Here is a 13,059-nt window from a genome sequence, read left to right as displayed (position 1 = left end):
AGACTCAGTCAAAAATCTACTGGAACTAATTGAGAGATTTAGCATCATGGCAGGATATAAGATCAACAACCAAAAACCAGATGGATTTTTCTACACCAGTAGAGAGACTGCTGAAAAATAAATAAGGAAATCAACACCATTTACAATAGCTACCAAAAAAAAAAAAAAAAAAACTTGGGAATAAATCTTACCAGGGACACAAAACACCTGTACAAAGAAAACTATAAAACACTACACTTCAAGAAACCATAAGAGCCACTGTCATCCACTTGGAAGGGGATCTATGGTAGAAAGTGATCCTTGGTAGAAAGGGAGAACAATGTGGAACAAAACTCAAAATCATTTGGAGAAAATAAAAAGGGTGGGTGGGGGGCACACCAGGTTTGCTGGTCCAACAGAGCCTGGTGGAACCACTGACTATGGCCCCTAGATGCCCTTCAGGTCTGGAATTGAACCCACACTTGTGGCTTCCATCCAAACAAAAGACAGGCATATGAGTTGAACATTTACCTGAGGTAGATACACTCCTTGGAGAGAACAATCATGGGAGAAAGAAGGGCTGCTTATATACGGGGAGACAGCTCAGGGGGCAGGAGTGCATGGAGGGTGGACACAGGGAAGAGGTAACTATGGGGAGGAAGTGGCAGGGAAGCGGTTGCATCATGGTAAATTGTGGTCAACGTCATGAGACAAAGTGTATGTGAACTGCTGTAAGGAAAGTGAATTTGCTCTGTAAAATTTCACCCAAATCTCAATCAATCAATCAATCAATAAAAAGAATGTTAAAAAAAAAAAGTATGTGTGCCTGAAGCACGGTGCTCTTTGAAGAACTATCTCTATGGGATCAAAGTGACAAAAGCAAATGGAAAGACTAGATAGGAAACTTAAGGGGCAGTGAGTTTATGTTAACGGGGAAGGAACAACTCCAAAAAGGAGGGTGAGAAAGGATTGCACAACTCAAAGATTGTCATCGGTGTCACTGAATTGTACTTGCGCACACTGTTAAACTGGTGAGTGTTTTGCTCAAAAACAACAACAAAATAAATGCAAAAAGAAATTATACATCATGAGACAAAGTGTATGGAGCTGCTGTATGGAAAGTGAATTTGCTCTGTAAACTTTCACCCAAATCACGATTAAAAAAAAAAAAGAAAAGAAATTATATAGTACATTTTATTCTAGAACAATTCCCCCACACACACATACACACAAAGTATATAGAAGTATAACTAATTCTTGTATCCTGCAACCTTGTTGAATTCATTTATTAGTTATAATGTTTTGTTGTGTTTTTACAGGTTCCTTAGAATTTTCTAGATATAAGATCATGTCGTTTGCAAACAGAGATAGTTTTACTTACTTCCCCTTTTTAATCCAGGTCCCTTTTATCTGATTTTCTGGCCTAATTGTCCAGGTTAGAACCTTCAGTACAACATTAAAAAGAAGTGATGAGTTGACAATGTCACCTGTTCCTTTGTTTGGGGCAAAAATATCCACTCTTTCTCCATTAAGTATGATATTGTTGTTAGCTGCTGTAGAGTAGGCTCCAATTCATGATGACCTTATGTATAACAGAACAAAATATTGCTGGGTCCTGTGCCATCTTTGTGATCATTGTTATGACTGAGTTCACCAGTTGTGGCTATTGTGTCAATCCATTTCATTGAGGATTTCCCTCATTTCACTGATCCTCTAACTTTACCAAAGGCACTCTGGTGGCATAGTGGATAAGGCAATTATCTCCTACCCAGAAGGTCAGTGGTTCAAACCCAACAGCTGCTCCATGGAAGAAAGATGAGAGGATCTACTTCCATAAAGATTTATAGCCTCAGAAGCCCAATGGGGGTCACTATGAGTCAGATTCAGCTAGATGGCAGTGAGTTTGGTTTTTTTTTTGTTTGCTCTACTTTACCAAACAGGATATAGCTGTGGGTTTTTCATAAATGTTCTTTACCAGATTGAAGAAGTTCCCTTCTACTCTTAGTTTGTTAGGTTTTCTGTTTTGCTTTGTTTTTGCATGTATGTTTTGTTTGTTTGTTTTATATCATGAAAAGGTGCTGGATTTTGTCAAATGCTTTTTCTGTGTCTGCTAAAATGATTATGTAGGGTTTTTTTATTCTTTTAATATGATATTTTGCATTAATTAATTTTTCTATGCTGAACCAACCTTGCATCCTTGGGATAAATCCCATTTGATCCCAATGTATAATCCCTAATCTCTTCATAATAATACTAAGTATGATGGATGTTATTTTTATTTTACATACACTTATATAACTCAATATGGACCATGTAGAGTCTCTGTTAATATTAACTCATTTAATCTTATTTACAACCCATAAGGTAGATACTACTGTTATCTGTAATTATTATCACAGAGAACGATATTGAGACATGCAATAGTTAAGTAATTTGGTCAAGGTCACACAGCAAGTAAGTGAAGAAGATGGCATCGGAATCCAGGCAGTCTGGCTCCAGAGTTGATGTGCTGAATAACAAAGTTCTTTTGATCTCCTATGTATGTATTACAGTAGGTTAAAACACAGCTCTAGAGTCACAGAGAATTGGGTTCAAATCCTGGGTCTACCACTGGGTATCCTTGAGCTGTATGTCCTCATATCTAAGAAGAAGATAATAGTATTTCCTAAGCTAGAGGCAGGAGCTCTGGTAGCATAGTGCCTAAGGCATGTGACTACTAAAGAAGGCTGGCAGTTCAAACCCACCAGCCACTCCTCAGAAGGAAGGCTGCACAATCTACTTCTGTAGTTCTACTGCCTCAGAAACCCAAGGAGGGGTCACTACAAGTTGGATCCAACTCCACAGCAGTGAGTTTGTTTTTTGTTTGGTTTAAGTCAGAGGCAAACTGTGAGGATAAATAATAGTGACTGGTTTGTTACCGCCACAAAAATATCCATGCTGACTAGACAGAAGCTTGCTTTTGTCCAGCTTGTGCCTGACTAAAGGGCAAAGGCCTGATAACCTGGAGTTACGTAGGGGTGAGGGAAAAGCAGGAAATGAGGGACATGATTGAGGTGTCTGACCTCCTCTAACTTCAGGAAGGCAAGAGAGAATCACCATCAGCCGATTCCTATGAAGTGGAGAGGTCAGACATACCCCCTCTCTCAAACCATTTTACCAGTTCTAACACCAGCTGTCCCTCTCATGACACTCTACCTTTCTGCTGAGTTCAATAATTCATTGCAATGGCTACACAGAACTCACAGACAATACTCACAATTACAGAGTTTATTAGGAAAGTAACAGGTTACAATTCAGAATCAGAAATGACTCAAGATACAGTTTTTTTAAGATAAGAGTTTTTAAATCAGGACAGCCTTTTTTCTCAGCTGTGTTTGCAAGCAGGCTTCTCTCTGGCCCTGGGACCCTTGGGTCTTATGGCCTGGTCTGGATTCTGCCTTGCTCATGCAAGGGTGACAAAGCTGTTTAGCTCCACCAATAAATGCTCAAAGGAACCCCAATCTACCAGCAAGCCTCCTATCCAAAGACACTCAGCTCTATCCTCTATGGGCCCACCACACTCACTGTAACTGTCTTGCCCTGTGTGCCACGGAAGCCCACTGTGCCATCTCACCCTGTTCTCCTGCTGCCGTTTCTCTGCTGCTGCTCCTTGCCATCTCGCACCATCTCTGGTGTTACAGCTCTCTGTTTCCTAAGTCTAGGAGGTTCCCAGTGTAGAAACCGTGGCTCCAAAGAACACACTCTGCTCTTGTCGTCTTCTTCTTGGTGGGAGTGGTCCCCCCTTTCTGTCTCTGGAATGACTCATTTTAAGCCTAGTGGGATGGCAAAACTGACCAATTGCCTAATTAGCATCCCATACACTTTATTTGCAAGGTCCTATCCCCACAAGGGTGCCATGCACCTTATTTGTATTATTAGTAAGCTGTCCAATCCCCTTGATGAGTCACAAACACCTTAATTGCATAGTCCCACTCAAATCTTTCGGCAGAAGATACAAGACCAATACTAGAAAGGGCATATGAAAGCAACCTGTCACACCACAAAGATCTAGAAGATTTTCATCACATCATCTGAAGTGGGTAAGCACGACCATTTCCAACAATGAAATTTTAATGAAAAGGATGGAGTAGAGGACTAGTATTTATTGAACTATATACCACTTTGTGCCAAATATTTATGCATGCTATCTCCTTTTTTTAGCCTGCAGGATAGGTTATCCTCGTATTCCTGAGACTAGGATAAAGAGATTGGTCCAAAGTCTGGTGTCTGATAAGTGGTACAGATGGCTTTTGAATCTACATTTGCCTTTCTCTAAGCCCATTTATCCCACTGGACTGTGATGGCTCCCTAAGGAGGGCCAGAGCAGAAAAACCTTTCTCCTGACTCATAATAGGAATGATGTGGTTCTCTACAAGGAACTCTCGTGGCACAATGCCTAAGGCATTGTGACTGCTAACCAGCCACTCCATGGAAGGAAGATGGGGCAATCTACTTCCATAAAGATTTACCACCTTGGAAACCCACTGGGGGTCACGATGAGTCAGAATCAACTTGATGGCAGTAAGTTTGGTTTTTTTGGTTCTGGTTGGGTCTCTACAAAGAAAGTTCAGGACTACTGTGCTCATTTTCCTAGCCAGCCCACATGCACATATAGGAGAAGGAGTCAAAATTAATTTAAAAATGTTCTACTTGCCTTCTTCTAGGCATCTTCTACAAGTCTCCACAGAGACTTTCCCTAAAATACACACATTGGAAAACTACTGCTTTCTCTTATCATCCACTAAATAAATCCCATCCTCCTTAATGTCTTATTTAAGACATTCTATGATCTGATCACCCATATATTCTGTACTATATCCTATAACATGCTTTTTGGACCCTCTGTGCTACACCAAAACTAAAGTGCCTGAACACACACTTTCCTGTCTCATTTTGCTTACACTGTTCTTTTTATTTAGGAATATTAATCCCTTTATCTTTGCCTGTCAGAATCCTATAAATTTAAAGGACTGATGTTACAGAGACTTGTCAGCCCACTGGTAGAAGCCAGTGAGAAACAGGTGTGATGCATTATTAGGACCGTATTTCCAAACAAACTGAATACAGAACATGTCTTAGGTCAAATATTCCCAGAAAATACTACCTATTCAACACATTTTTGTTTACAACTGCATATAGGTTACTATAGGAGCTCTGGTAGCATAGTGGCTAAGGCACTTGACTGCTAACCAGAAGGCTGGCGGTTCAAACCCACCAGCCACTCCTCGGAAGGAAGATGGGGCAATCTACTTCAGTAGTGATACTGCCTCGGAAACCCAAGGAGAGGTCCCTATGAGTCGGGTCTGACTCGACGGCACATAACAACAACAACAACATAGGTTACTATGTCCCAAGACCCTAGCCCTCTCAGAATGTTTCTTCATCTGCAAAATAACAATGATAGGAGCTATGGAGGCTGAATGAAACCCTGAAACTACTGTTCTGAGATAATTTTTAAAATTTTTAACAAAAATATCCCCTGACATCTTCTTAAAACCAAATTACAGTTTAGCTTAACTAGTTAAAAAAAAAAAAAGGTCTGGCTTGAGTATTTTGCTCTTTTATGAGCTATCTCTATGGGATCAAAGTGACAACAGCAACCCAAAAGATTAGACAGGAATCTTAGGGGTCAGCGAGTTTATGTTAATGGGAGAAGAACAACTCAGATAAAGAGAGGGAGAGTGGTTCACAACTAAAAGAATGTAATCAATGTCACTGAATTGTACAAGTAGAAATGGTTGAATTGGTATGTGTTTTGCTGTATATAATCTCAACAAAATAATTTTTTAAAAAATAGTAATAATTACAGCTACAGTAAGTGAACATCTCCCACATTACATTTTGCAGATGCAAAAACTGAGGCTCTGGCAGGCTAATTTGCCAATGGTTATGTAAGTGACAGTTAAGATTGAAACCAGATCTACTGATAAAGAAGAAATGGAGTAGGGGAATGTTCGCTTCTATTTCCATGAGTTGTTTTATTTTCTCATTTTAATAGTAAGAACACATCAGCAGACCTGCCTTTGTGTAATGAAAATTATTCTGTGCACTCTGTTGGATTGAATTAGAAGGTGCACTGAATTACAATTAACTCATGGCCTCATCCTAACAACTGGATAATCAGATCAATCTAATCTTCTGAATTTTATTGCTTGATTTATTATGGCTCACAAGCAGTTGAAATTACAATGGAAGTCCAAGAATCTTGCACAAAGACAATATACTGTAGAAGAAAAGAACATCTCTTACTCTGAGTAGTAGGGTAATAGCAGGTGAATTATTTAACCTCTCTGTACCTCAGTTTCAAAATCTATAAAATGGAAAAAGTAATATCTCACCCCATAATTACCAAGGTATATTAAATTTAGAAATATGAAGCTGTAGGAAAAAAGGTAATTCTCCAAGGGTTACTAGAAAATTACGTGAGAAACATCTAACAGAAAAGCTCCCTGACACACACTGGCCTCAGTATTCCTGAGAACTCAGGAAAGGCATGACCATGCATCCTATCACCTAAGCCAGAGGAGGCTGGGATAAGTTCAGATTCCTCTTCCCTTGCTCCTCAAATCTAACATACAATCCTAACTTATCTACTCATATTCTAGTCTACTGTATGCCAGACATTGCTCTTTTGAAAGATGTCTCAAATACGTCCTCTCTTCTCCATCCCAAATACTACTCCTGGGGTTCAGGTCTCTTGATTGAATACTTTAAGAGTTCCTAACTGGTTTTTTAACTTCCAGTTTCTCTTTCCCATCCATCCTCTTCACTGCATCCAGAGAGACCTTTCAAACATGCCAATTTAGCCATCATGCCTAAAATCTCTGGTGGCTCCCCATTACTAAGTATAAAATTCTAAACTTCTTGGTATGACATTAATCTGTCTCCTATCCATCTAAATGTCCAATCCTGAACATTTTACACTTTACCAACACCAACTGCATAGCTGGTCTAGCACACTCCATTGAGCGTTATCTATGCCTTTGTTCAGACTGTTCTCCACACTTGGCTTGTTCTCCCCCTGACCCTTCACTTCACTTCCTTCTCCTAAAAGTCTTCCTTGACCTTCCTCTTTCCCTAGGTTAGATTAAAGGTCCCTCCTAGCTACTCCCATAACTTTTCTGATAGTCCTTATCAAGATAAATTTTGACTGCTCTCAAATACTCAGCTCCCAACTTGGTAGATTCTGGTTTCAGTCTAGTGATGACCACCTAAGCCATGGTTCTCTTTGCCCTTTTATGTCCTATATGTGGGCCTGTGCTTGGACTTTCAATGCCAAAATCTCTTCTTTTCAGTCTCCCTCCCTCAGTCATCATCAAACCTCGTGGCTGAAGCCCTGTGTTTTCCCAAGACAAACTCACGAGCAAATCACCATTTCCCTGCTGACTCTACTTTTGGTGCAGAAAAAGGAACACAGACTTTAAATTCAGATGTAAGGTCTAATACTAGGTTTGTCACTGCCAAACTGAATTCATTGTGTGAAGTCAGGCAAGTTATTTCCAGTTACTGAGCTTCAGCTATCCCATGTAAAATGAAATAATAATAATTACTTTGCACAGTTGAGACAATAATAATGCTAATAATAAAAATAGTATTATTCATCAAATATTATACTGAGCACTTTATATTTATTTCATTTAATCCTCACAACCCCCTACATGAGGTAGGTTCCACTATTTGTTTTACAGATTAGGACACCAATCAGAGAAACTAATTGCCCAGGTCATTCTGAAACACATTATGAATAACCTAGTGCTATTCCCAACCCCCTCTGCCCTTCCTGCCTCCACTACCGAGGCTAGAAAAGCAAAATGCTCACTTTCTCAGCCTTTCTGGTACCTATAAGTAGCCACTTAGCCAGTTCTTTCCAATGAGATGTATACAAACGGCAGCTGGGGAATTTCAGAAGAGCTTCTCCTTTCCTAATAAAAGGACGGACATTACTGATGTCCTCTACCTTCCCTCTACTTTTTCCTACTTCCATCACAGACAATGCCTGGAGCTGATCAAGAGGGAAAGGCCAAAAAAGTCAGGGGGATATTTTTTGAAACCACTGACCTAATTAATGAATGATGCCACCTGCCACTGACTTCCAAATTGCTTTTTATGTGAGAAAAATATACTTTCTATTTGTTTAAGTCACTATTGGTCAAGTCTTCCAGGATTGCATCTTCAGTCATTTTTTAAAGATACAGAGTGATCAAATAATGGATCTGGGATTCAAACCAAGGCAGTCTTAAATACTAAGCTACATAACAACTGCCTAACACTGGCCTTGGTAGGGAATGAGTCCTCAAATGGAAATTATTATAATATCAACCACTCAGTCTACATCCTCAAAGCTCCAAGCTCCTCTGGAAACTCAGGACTGTCAGTAGCTATATTACAAAGAACTGCTTAGGCACAGCCTACCTCTCTGCTCTCCTCTCTTGTCCATATTTCTGAAATGAGTTCTCCCAGCTCAGGAGGGAAGAAGAAGGAAAGTTCTGAAGTCATGTTTTGGCTTTCTATCTACCTTTACCTACTCAGGGTACCACAAAGATTCTAGGCCTCCGGCCATGCAAGTACAAGACATTGGAGTTCAATAAACTCAGCATAAACTTAAATAGTGACAGTACTTCTGTAACCAAAACCAAAAACCAAACTTATCTGCCACTGAGTTGATTCAACTCACAGCGATCCCTCCTTGGGTTTCTGAGGCAGAGCTCTGGTGGCGCAGTGCCTAAGGCCTTAGACTGTTAACCAGAAGGCTGGTGGTTCAAACTCACCAGCCACTCCTCAGAAGGAAGATGGGTCAATCTATTTCTGAGAGATACCGCCTCGGAAACACAAGGAGGTGTCACTATGAGTCGGATCTAACTTGACAGCAGTGTGTTCGGTTTTCTTATCTCTACAGAAATAGATTGCCCAGTTGTCCTTCTGAGGAGCAGCTGGTAAGTTTGAACTGCCAGCCTTCTGGTTAGCAGTGAAATGCTTTAGGCACTATGTCACCAGAGCTCCCCACTTATGGAAACAGTAGGGCACAAATTTTCCTCTGAGAGTCAGAGACCTTTGGAAGAATAAGTGTGGTTTTGTAGCTTAAACAAGGACCAGGGACTATTGATTTTTCTGCCTCTTCTCCTGCTGAGAGTAATAGTAAAAATCTGATTTAGACACTTAAATTCAAGTACCTTCCCCACAAGCTGAGCAATTTCCAAGTAATCACACTTTTGACCTCACCCAACCTTTTAAAGGCAATTTTTAGGGCCAGTTATTTAGTTTGCCTAAGATGTGCAAGGAAAGAGACAGGATTGTCGGTCATCCTGCTGGGAACTGTAGCTTTCATCCCCTTGTCCAGGGTTGAGATGCCTGCTCACAGATCTTCTAATCTGTTTCAGAAAGGGCCAGCCACCTATAGTTGACATATAAACTCTACTAACCTGAAGGCTGGTAGTTCAAACCCATCAGCCACTCCTCAGAAGGAAGGTTGGGCAATCTACTTCCGTAGTGATACTGCCTCGGGAACTCAAGGAGGGGTTGCTATGAGTTGGATCTGACTCGACTGCAATGAGTTTGGTTTGGTTTGTTTTTTCTAAAGCTTTTAAAAAATTCAAAGGGCATTTCCCAGAGGAATTTTGACATGCATCATGGCAAGATTCCTAAAGAAGCTCACAGAATTGGGAGAGGAGAGAGACTATTTTTGTTGAACATTTACTAAATGGCAGGTATGTGCACCAGAATCATGTGGAGGGCTTGTGAAAACAGTGCTGAGATCCACCCCCAGAGTTTCTGATTCAGAAAGTCTGGGGTGGGGCCCAAGAATCTGTATTTCTAATAAGTTTTCAGGTTCAGGGATGACACTTTAAAAATCACTACTACCAAGGTAAATCAATCCGTCACAAAGACTTTGGAAATCCACACTTAACATCTTCAGATGCTGACAAAATCTCTTCATCCCTAAGAAGAGGTTCACTGTATCAGGATACTCACTTCATTAATAGCTTTTATTTATTATTTATTTATTTACAAAACAAAGAAACAAAAAACCCTGAAAGTCTATAATGACAGGTTTCTACATGCTTTTCATTAACTAAGGACCAGATTCCAATGTTTCAGGACACTGTACAATGCCTGAACTTTTTCCTAAGGCAAAGTGCTCTCTTTTAAAAGGATGCTCTGAGTTCAGAAGATGTCTCCTAGAGGCTCCACACAATATACTCCAGCAGACAGGGTGGGTTTACAGTGGTGGCTCACTCATCTCCCAAAGTGTGCACACACTACTACTAACTGCTATTAAGGGGAAAAAAAAAAAATCAAACAAGCAATTCTCAAGTTTTTTCCACAACATATCTTTGTTCAACGTAACAATGATCAGGGATGCCTGGGTACAAAGGTGGAGCAAAGAGAATATATACGATGTGAGTATATACTGGAGGCAAGGGAGGGAAAGGAGACAGACAAAAACTAGATAATTCTGGGATACCCTTCATGGCAGCTTAAGAAGTTGTAAATTGAGGTTACAGGTGAATTGAGATACTGATAAGTATTTCAGGTGTCTAGGAAGGAGGGAGGGCACAGGAGCTCTTGGGGAGCCTTGTCTGTTTATCCAGAGTTCCTTACTAATATCATATTCTGTGTAGAAACACAAAAAAAGTCTACTTCAAAATCAGAGGTCAATTTGCCTTAGACTTATGGACCTCTGATACTTAATGTAGAGACTGAATCGTGTAGTCATTCAAATTCAAACCTTGGAGTAGCTGCTCTGGGCTATTCTCTCATGGATTGAGGGATGAATTCATTCTCTTCTGATGTTAGGTACATTTGTGTAAGAAAGTCTGCAAAACACCGAACATTGCCCGTAACAGATGCTGAACAAACATAACCATTATTATTATGATTATTATTGAGACTAAAAATCCATTGCCATCGAGTCAATTCTGACTCATTGCAACCCTGTACCATAGAGTATAACTGCCTTGTAGCGCTTCCAAGACCACAAATCTTTATGTGAGCAGATGGCCACATCCTTCTTCTGTGAAGTAGCTGGTGAGTCCAAACCACCAGCTGAGCACTTTAACCATTGTGCCACCATGGCTCCTGTTATTAAGACTAGATAGCTATCATTATTAACCTATCCACTGGAGAGACTTACTCTGTGGTGTTTGGGGAATAAGAGGAGGTCCTCTCTAACCACACATCCTGTTTTTCTAAGCCGCTCTAGATCTCTCCAATTTTTGCCCAAGGAGAATCTATGGGAACTTAAACTCTGGGAAGCTGACCAGTTTTGCCCTCAAATGTCAGGGACAGTTTTCTTCAAAACAGAGAAGAAGCATTTCAGCACTAGTCAAGTTGCTAAACTCCTCAACCTTCTCCTTTGGCCAGATCCACTGTATTGTAGTAAATTACCTGGTATGGCTTTTCTAGCCATAAATCTTTGCAAACTCTGTGGTGGAATGAGCAACTAAGGAGCTTCTGATCATAAATGTTATCCACCTGGGGTATTTCTGTTGGGAGTTGTTGTCATTGTTATATGCCGTCGAGTCAAACCCAACTCATAGCAACCCCTCCTTGGGTTTCTGAAGCAGTTTCACTACGGAAGTAGACTGCCCAAACTGCCTTCCAAGGAGTGGCTGGTGGGTTTGAACTGCCAGGCTTCTGGTTAGCAGTCCAGTACCTGTTGGGAGTGGCACAAGCAATGTTCTGGGAGGTTCGTTCTCTTTCAGGTGCTTAGAATTCTGATGTTATGATTGGTTAGTTTTGGCCACTCTGCCAGGCTCAAAAGGAGGCCTCCTAGAGGCAGAGGTCTCTCTCTGACTACTGGCTGAGAAGGACATACTGCTGAGAAGGAACAGGCTCCTGAGAGACAGGCACTGCTGAGATAGATGCAAAAGACACACATTGCTGAGAGAGACATGCACTGCTGGGAGAGAGACTGTGAGAGACAGTGTTCTGGGAGAGAGACTGAGATTTTTCCTGAACTTGAATTGTAGCCTGGTGTTTCCCTAATAAACCCCATAATCTGTGAGTTCTGTGTGGCCACTGCAGTGAATTATCGAACTCAGGAGAGAGGTGGTGGGTGCTTTGGGAGGAAGGGCTGGAGGGAGGCAGCATGTCTGGCCTTGCAGTAATAGGCCTCGGACTATTGATGGTGTAGGCCTCAGGCTATTGATGGTGATTCTGTCTTCCTCTAGTGCCATAAGAACATTTGGCCTCCCTGCCTTTTTAGCATCCACCCATAAGTAGCTCTGCCTTGTTTATAAAACTCATACAGATCAATTATCTCTTTAAAGTCTCACAAACAAGTGGCAGACAGAGTATGTATTATTATTCCTACTTTATAGAGGAGGAAACTACAAAGTTCCCTCAGAAATAAGCTACTTCTAGTTTTTAGTTAAGAGGCAGACCCAAGAGTCAAACTCAAGTCTTCTGATTTTCAGGCATAGGCTATCCCCACACTACATTAAGTATCTGAAGTCATTTCAATAAAAATATACAGTTTAGCCAAAAGTTCTTCAAGTCCTTTACCAATTTCTCATGAACTTTCAGCTGTATTTAGTGCCATAAAAATTATATTGCCAATGACTAAGAACCAAAAGTAGCTAATAGAAAATGAAATTAAATGAGCTTAATTAGCAGGAAAAGGAAACTCACTCACTGGTGGTGACTACAGCTGACCTTTCACAGGAGGTTGTTACTGTTGTTGTTATGTGCCATCGAGTGAAAAGGCTTTCATAGTTTCCTATTCATCTTGCTCAAGAACATCAGGAGCTCTGGGGTAAAAAGTCTTGGGCTGACAGAAGCTATGTCAATATAGGAGGGAGCTCGGAGTAAGGGTACTGAGGTCACCTCATCTTCTCTCTTTTTGAGCCTTTCACTAACACCAGGAATTCCAAAAGAAGACACTGAAAAATGTGCTAAAAAACAGGGATATATGGACAGATAGATAGGTGGACAGGCTAAACAATTAGATATGTCTAAATGGGGAGTGTATCCAAGATCATATATAGGGTTGGCAGACAATGGTCCTATAAGTTTATGTGAGTGATCAGAATTCCCAGGTGT

General features: G+C 40.7%; 1 protein-coding gene across 1 annotated transcript in view; it reads right to left on the bottom strand.

Annotated features, from left to right (window-relative positions):
- The window catches only part of FAM168A (family with sequence similarity 168 member A), an 87,883-nt gene that overhangs the window by 45,734 nt on the left and 29,090 nt on the right, over window positions 1–13,059 (bottom strand). The window lies entirely within an intron of this gene.

This window comes from Orycteropus afer, unplaced genomic scaffold (assembly GCF_000298275.1).
Source record: "Orycteropus afer afer isolate SDZICR_OR568_19922 unplaced genomic scaffold, OryAfe1.0 scaffold00074, whole genome shotgun sequence".
NCBI classification, from domain to species: Eukaryota; Metazoa; Chordata; class Mammalia; order Tubulidentata; family Orycteropodidae; genus Orycteropus; species Orycteropus afer.
This window is presented reverse-complemented; position numbering and strand designations above follow the sequence as displayed.